General features: G+C 43.5%; 1 long non-coding RNA gene across 1 annotated transcript; it reads left to right on the plus strand.

Moving 5' to 3' along the window:
* Nucleotides 1–526: 526 nt before the first annotated feature.
* Nucleotides 527–3,704, plus strand: LOC127778861 (uncharacterized). Its single transcript, XR_008018578.1, has 5 exons — nucleotides 527–1,549; nucleotides 1,667–1,849; nucleotides 2,525–2,584; nucleotides 3,219–3,290; nucleotides 3,429–3,704. It is a non-coding gene; the product is annotated as an uncharacterized LOC127778861 (long non-coding RNA).
* The last annotated feature ends 4,575 nt before the right edge of the window (nucleotides 3,705–8,279 follow it).

Here is an 8,279-nt window from a genome sequence, read left to right on the forward strand (position 1 = left end):
ATTTCAACTGAAAAAGTCATCAATAAGAAAGTTGTATAACTCATCAATATCTACAACTTTTATTTTGGTCATTTCTTCATCCGACAAAGTGATAGTAATATTATTTACAAAATTTACATCTCTCTCCTATAGCTGTAAACTATATAAAAGATAAGTACATTTTGTAAACAATATTACAAATTACTTTGTCATATGAAGAAATGACCAAAATAAAAGTTATAGATCTTGATGAGTTATACCACTTTGTTATTGATGATTTTTTTAATTGAAATCATTTAGTACATGTAAATATTGTTTGAAATTGTCATAATTTGAAATTCAAATTCAAACTGTTCAAAACAAAGTCATATAGAAAAATTACCAAAATAAAAGTTGTAGATCTTGATAAGTTATACATTTTATTGTTGACAACTTTCCTATTTCAAATCATTTACTACCAGAAAAATTATTTGAATTTCTTATATTTTAAAATTCAAATTTTATATAGTTCAACCAAAATAAAACTGGTAGATCTCAATAAGTTCTACAACTTTGTATCTCAATAAGCTCTACAACTTTGTTTTGACTACTTTTATCACATGAGTTAATTTAGTATCATAATTTTTGATTCGAAATTATATTTTATTTAGAAGTCTGATTTTCCTCCTCTCCCTCTTCCCCACTTCAAAATTTTCACCAACCTCCTCTCCTCTCCTCTCAGTCTCTCGCTTTCTCTCCTCCTCTCCTCTCTCTCTCACTGACGACGGTGAGGGCGGGAGCGGCGCGGCGCGCTCGGGAGGGGCCGGTCGACGCCGGGAGCGGCCATGGCGGCGTGCAGGAGCAGCGCGGCAGCGGCGGGCTTGACGGCCGGCGCCCTCCCCCTCCCAGATCCAGCGGCGGCGCGCTCGGGAGAGGCCGGGAGCGGCCACGGCGACGGGCGGGAGCGGCGCGGCAGCGGTGGGCTCGACGACCGGCGCCCTTCCTCTCCTAGATCCAGTGGCGGCGCGCTCGGGAGGGGCCGGGACCGGCCACCATCGCCGCTCACCACGCCGGCTTCCTCCCCCCTCGCCGCTTGCCACACTGACATCCGTCTCCGCCGCCGCCGGGCGCGGGAGCGGTGGATCCGCCGCCGTCGGCACCTCCCGGGCCCTGGGCGGCGGCGCCGCGCCGTCCCAGTCGTCCGCTCCGTCCCCGCTTTCTGCGCCAGCGCCGCCCCGTCCCAGCCGTCCGCTCCGTCCCTGCCGTCCGCGCCGCCCGTGGGGCGTGGGCGGTGCCGCGGTGGGTCCGTCTTCCGCGCCGGCGCGGCCAAGCCGGGGGCCGCGACAGAGCGATGCTGTGATGGCGACTCCTCCTGTTCTCCAGACTCCAATCCTCCTCGCCTCCTCGGGTCGCCGCCTCGCCTGACTCCGGCCGCCGGTTGCTGGTTTGGTGGCTTGGCGCGGCTTGCCGCAGCGCCACCGCTCGCCTTCTCCCGCCCATTACGCCGCCGCCACCGTCCATTCCGCCCCCACAAGATGAAGAAGGCGCTCGGGCTGAGGTCGTTGGCTTCGTCCAAGGGTGGATATCTGAGGTCTGATGAAAAGTTCAGTTCAGTTTCAGTCTTGGAGGGAGTTTGTGTTGCACCTGTTCTTTCATTGATGCTTCATGCGTTTGTGTGCTGATTTGTGTGGTTTTGATTGATGGGTAGGGCTTGCCCCGGAGATCCCGGAGGACCTCTACTTCTTGATAAAGAAGGCTGTTGCTATTAGGAAGCATTTGGAGAGGAATAGGAAGGACAAGGACTCCAAGTTCAGGCTTCTGTTGAGAGCAGGATCCACCGCCTCGCCCGCTACTACAAGCGCACAAAGAAGCTCCCACCCACCTGGAAGTAGTAAGTCACATTGCCCACATGTCCATTTCATCTTGTTGTTCCAAAGTGATGGATGAGCAATTCTTTGATTATGCTATGTATGTAGTGTTCTTTTAAAGTAGTCTGATGTTGTGATAACCAGATTGTTCCACAGACGGGTTCCCTGAGAAATGGTCGTAGATAGTTGTACTTAATGGGCATAAGCAGTGTGATGAGACCCTGGTAGTTTATCACTCTTACGATGAATTCGTATGTGCCTGATGAATCCAAGTGCAATTGGTCTTGATTAACTAGTTAGCTGTTGCTTTGTTGTGATATTATTGCCTGATTACTATTGAGAATGACATAATAACATGAGTTGTGAGACTACTATGGGTTCACTTAGGCCAATCTTTTGTGAAACGATATTGGTTACACTGTATAGAGTTATCAGAATCAACAAGTATAATAGAGTTCATGTTTTTTCCGAACTAAATTTCACTTGCCATATAATCTGTTGTCTTAGGTGTGCTGTCTGCATATATGGTGCATTCGCGTTTAGCCCAACTCATTCACTAACAGTGATTACCTTAGTTTTTTTTTCGATTCGAGTGTGGAATAGTTAATTTGAGTGTGCTTGATTTCTTTCGGCCATTGTTCTTACTGAAAACAATATTTTATTCTAAAATGGTTTTACCTTATGTTTTTGGTTTGAAGCCGGTCCATGATCACTTCAGAAGCAATGCTGAAGCCAAAAAAGCACTGCAAGGCATTGAGGTATACTTTCTATCAGCTTTATTATTTTGCAATTCATAGAGAGTTGGAACACTGTTTCATATAGTTTTGTTGTTAAGAAACATCTCATTTGAACTCTTAGCTTACTGCCTACAGATTGTCTTGTGGATGATTTAGGGGTTTATATATGATTGTTTGCAATGAAAATGTAGTGAAAAACCCTGCACATTACTGGAAGATAGAAAGAGGAAACTCGATATTATGCCATGTATAACATTTTTGTAAGTGAACCTATGTTATATAGAGCCGAGTGATATTATGTTATATATAGTGATGAATTGATATATCCTGCTAGAACATCCATCTTTTCACTGTAAGAAACTCTGCCATTCCCTTGCACAAAACTGCTTAGTGGTGCTTTTATTTTCTTTTGTAACCATAAATTGCACAAGGCCGGTCTACTCTTATGTGCTTCTCATATCCATTGATGTCATGTAGTATTGCAGTGTCAATAGATTAAATTTTGAGATATTTGGATGTAGTATTGCAGTATCACTTAGTAATATCGACAGGTTGGATTTTCAGATGATTATGTGGCATGTCATGCATTAACTAAAATACTATTACTTAGCAGTTGTATTACTTAGCAGTAATGAGTGTAAACTACTGCTTTCAGCCTGTATGCAGAGCTGATGCTTCGAGGTTATCTATCTTCTGTTGTACAATGAAGTTTAGTAATTAAGAAAGTGTAAGTCATAATTTTTTGAAGTTCTCTATTTCCATTAGCTAAAGCTAGCTTCCTCTGTCCATGTATCTTGTAGCTGCACATATGTGTTAAACTGATTCATACTAGTCAGCTAAGGATGCATATCTTCGTGCTATGCAGGTCTGTTTCTTGGCAAAAGATATACAAGAAGTAAATGAGAAGAAGGGGCAACGACCTTGTCCTCCCACCAGTAGATGAATTTGGCTGGATTTGATTGTTAACTGGGTTGTAAATTTTGTGTTGTATTGGATGTTTGTCGGGTTGTGTTGGATGCTAATTGGGCTGTAACCTTTGTGCTATATGGGTTATTAATGTGTTTGATTGTTGGGTCTATATGGGCTTAGCCCACTTGTTATTTGATACTAATATAAATGAATATAATATGATGGGCTGAAAATGGTGTCATAATGTTTGGGCCTCTATGGGCTTTTGCAATGGACTTGGCCCATTTATTATTTGATATAATAGAATTGGGCTGAAAATATGCTACATCATAGATGGGCTAGGCTAAAATCTAGTCAGGCTTGTCATTGGGCTAAGCCCATAAATAGGGTGTTCAATACATGAATTTTAATGGGTCATCAGATATTTTATGACGTTTTTTAGGCTAGATAATGATGAAGATGAGCATCATAAAGTTATGACGACAGAAGGATCGTTACTAGATTAATGACGAAAAAATAAGGTTTCGTCATAAAACGCCATTAGAGATGCATGATAGGTGACGAATGAATTTTCGTCATGCGAGCGTCACAGAGTACGAAACGTGACGAAAAATTCAATGTTTGTAACGTAAATGAAGCGTCATCTATTATAAGATCTCTTGTAGTGTCTCCCCTACCCACAACTTCTCCCGTGCTTCCCCGGGGATTCAGTTGGGTCTTCTTGCGGATCTCGGGGAGTTGTACTCATCCATAATTGTATGCGTACACCGATATCTGTATCAAAATAGGATGACGTACTAAAATTTTAGATGAAAATATTTTTAATTTTTATAATACAGTAGAGATATGTGGCGGTTTCATCGGACTGCCCGTGTCAATGGTCGTCGAGCCAAGTCAGTCAACAACAACTTGTATCATCATAGTCACTCTCAGCGCTGTTCAATGTATGCCAACCATTTTAATTTTATTTATTTTTGGAAAAATATATAACACCTACAATTTAATTGATTGGACCCTAGGTAAATGTCATTTCACTAGCTGTTCCTGTCCTACAGTCCTAGTACTATTGATGACGACAATTGCGCGTCCACCACTTTACATCTTCCCCTCGCAACTCGTCATTGGTAGATACGTGCACAAACCGGCTTGCAGTTTTGTTAACGGTGAAATTTGGTAAGCCCTGAAGTCATTATCGTTCTAGAATCAGTATCGGCTTCAGAGTCATGGAATCGGCCAATAGGAGTTATCAAGTCACCAGCAGTTGGATTCTTGGAGGATTCGGTTAAGGAAATTAATCTATTCAAGGAAGCTTATCCAGAAGAGATCGAGTTCAAGGAGGGTGTGGCATGGCAAGTTATCTATTAATTAAGAATAGTCTGTTAGTTTCTTTCTATTTTTAGGAAAGTGTGTTTAGTGTCCGATAAGGACTTTATGTTTCCGTTTTATCTTTAGGAATATTTCTTTCTTGTCCTATAAGGACTAGTATTTACTCATGGGTATAAATATGTACACCCGGGATCATTGTAATTTATCTCTCGATCAACACTACTATCGGCGCATCGCCACCCTCTTTCCCGAGGTTTTTACTTATCAACCGGCGGAATTTGGCACCTGACGCGGGGCTGCATCGGTTCAGTTCGATCTCCGACGAAGGGGTAAGTCCTACGTTCCGCTAGCCCTGGTGAATCTATTGGCTACATTGGCATTGTTCAAGGCTGCATCGCTTTGATCTCTTGGATCGTTCTGGTTTGGTTGATATATTTGACTACCTGATATCTCAATTCTGTCTCTAGTTGCATTGTGTTTAGAGACGCATCGGTTTAGTTGGGACTGTCTCAGTTAGGTCCGATTTTCTGTCTTAGCCGATATATCTCTACAATCACAATGCTGTGATAAATAGATTTGTTATATCCATCACATTAGATAGATCTATCGTCTCATCGAGTATTAGATTATCATATACAATCTCGTGCTGCATCGGTTAGGTTCGACCTACTAGATTGTTGTTGATAATATAAATCTTGTTAAGCCGATAGGTTCATGCTAATGTTTTATCGAGGTGCTAGCCGATAAGTTATATGGACGTTGCATCGGCTTACAAGGATTACATACAAGTTAGATTTAGCCGATTGCAACAAATGTTTCATTGATTTATCTAATCTTGTGGATTTTATGAGATCTGACCTCCAGCCGATGTATGCTTTAACCTTCGGATCAATACTTGTTCTATTATATCATGTTGTTAGCCGATTGGTTTCTACTGGATTATATTGTTATATATTTTATTACATCATCATCAGCCGATTGCCTCTATATTGTTATTTACATCATGTCGGAATCTACATTGGATATATAGCCGATAGCTCCAAACCCTATCGATATCGGCTAGTATCGGCATCGGCTGGACTACTCCATCGGCTTGTCAGCCGATCGGCTCATTGATCTGCTATTTGCATATCTTGTCAGTTACAGGATCAAACTGACTGGCACGCCCGCATCTCATCGACATCTTGGACCTGCAATGGAGCTAAGCAATTCTCTCAGGCCAATGTGTGTTTTTTCTCATCAACAAGTCTGAGTGCTATAGTTACGTTCTGTTGGTTTGGGGACGAAGGGAGTAGAAAGTTGACGAAGGGAGTAGAAAGTTTCAGTTTATTTTCTAGATGAATATAAAAGTATATGTTACATCAGGTCTCTATAACAAAGTTCCAATGCAATAGCTTTCCTCTCTCTCATAAAAAGGAAGGAAAGAGAAGAAGAAAGGAAGTAGAGGAGAGGAGAGTAAATAAACATGCCCTAATTCAGCAGGTTGTTGTGCTTTCTTCTCCTCCTGATCTTCCTCATCGATGTCGCTGCAGGCGACGTCAATGATGGATTCGTGTATAATGGATTCTCAAGTAGTAGCAACAACCTCCGCCCAGATGGTGCCGCTTACATTGGGGAAGACGGCATCCTGACTCTGACGAATACCAGCGAGTACAGTGCCCAGGGGCACTACTTCCACCCCCAGCCTGTTCCCCTCTTCAATTCTTCCTCCAATGATGGGATTACTTGCTCTCTCTATACCATGTTTATCTTCAGTATCACACCAGGCAACATGTCCAGCATCTCCAGCCAGGGAATGGCCTTCGTGATCTCCCCTAGCCACAACTTCTTCGGTGCTTCCTCGGGGTTTCAGTTGGGTCTTCCCTAGGAGTTGTCCTCGAACAGGCCTCCCGGGTTGATGTCGCCTTGGCCTCGCTTCCAATGAATAGGCCTCCCGCATAATTGCTATCGTGTGACCTCAACTATTTGTTGGAATTAATAGATGAGCCTTAGCCCATTCGATGATTAATTCCTTGGAAAATAACAAAAGCCCACCTCATGGGATGGCATACATGAGGAGTTTAGTACCACCTTGCATATTCTAGAATCGGAAGACCTCCTTAAAAGGGAGGATGCTATCCTAGCCACTTAAGGCATGTGAGGTGGAGAGAACAAGGGGAACAAGCGCGCGCTTGCTCGCCTCGCCTGGCATGGCATGGCGGCGCGCGTGCACGGCGTAAGCGTCGAATCGTCCGCCAACATTGGTTCCTCGCCCTTGCGCAGATGCGGTCTCCTTTTGCAGTTTTGTTTTGCTGCAGAAAATTCAGATTTGTTTTTTGGAAACATTCTGAATAATCCGATGCGTGAAACAGCGTGGAGTCCGGATAAGTTACACGCGACTTATCCGGTTCGGTTACGCGGAGTGGAGAACATGCAGGCGCCCTGATCAAACAACCTGATATCTCTATATAAGCTGAGCCGTCGCCTCCACGGAATATACGGAAAATAAATCCAGGGTTTGCCACCTCCTCTGTACTGCGCAGTCGCTCGTAGTCTACTCCATCCTGCTCACTGGCATGCACTGGCAATCGGGAGAGCAGGTCTCCGGAACCTTCACCTTCGACGTCCTGCACTAGGAGAAGGCGGCAATAAGGTTTTTGGGAAGCGCTTTACGCGACTGCTCCATGTTCGTCCACAATGGCTCGTCTTCCTCTTCGCTTGCGTGTTGCCAGTTGTCGTCAATGCACGGTACCGCGAGTTCTTCCTACTGAACAGCCGGTTTTCCGAAACCCTCGGTACGCAAACATGTTTTGCATATTTGATCTGTTCATGCTTTACTGTCTAGTTTACATGTGTAGATCGTGTGATGCAATTTTGCTAGTTTGCTTCTGCAATGTCATGATTTATTTACGGAATAAATTAAATCATTATGTGCTTATATTTTCAACAATCCAAAAACCTTATTATAGGCACTGCGGTTTTACTATGGCTGGTTTTGCCGATGCCCTGAGGCCGGATAAATTCACCAATGTGCATTTTAAGAGATAGCAGATCAGGGTCACTCTGTGGCTGACAGCTATGAAATGCTTCTTGGTTAGTACTGGCAAACCTGAAAGAGTTCTCAATGCTGACCAACAGAAAGAATTCGAGAAGGCCACTACTCTCTTTGTGGAATGCATTCTTAGCGTTCTTGGCGATCCCCTGGTCGAGGTGTATATGCACATGACCGACGCTAAGGAGTTGTGGGATGCACTGAATACCAAATTCGGTGCTACTGATGCTAGTAATGATCTGTATGTCATGGAGCAGTTTCATGATTACAGGATGGTTGACAACCGTTCTGTAATTAAGCAGACTCATGAGATATAGACCATGGCTAAGGAACTCGAACTCCTTAAGTGTGTATTACCCGACAAATTTGTGGCTGGGTGCATTATTGTGAAACTACCTCCAACTTGGAGAAGAATCGGTACTGCACTCAAACACAAGAGACAAGAATACT

This window comes from Oryza glaberrima, chromosome 7 (genome assembly GCF_000147395.1).
Source record: "Oryza glaberrima chromosome 7, OglaRS2, whole genome shotgun sequence".
NCBI lineage: Eukaryota > Viridiplantae > Streptophyta > Magnoliopsida > Poales > Poaceae > Oryza > Oryza glaberrima.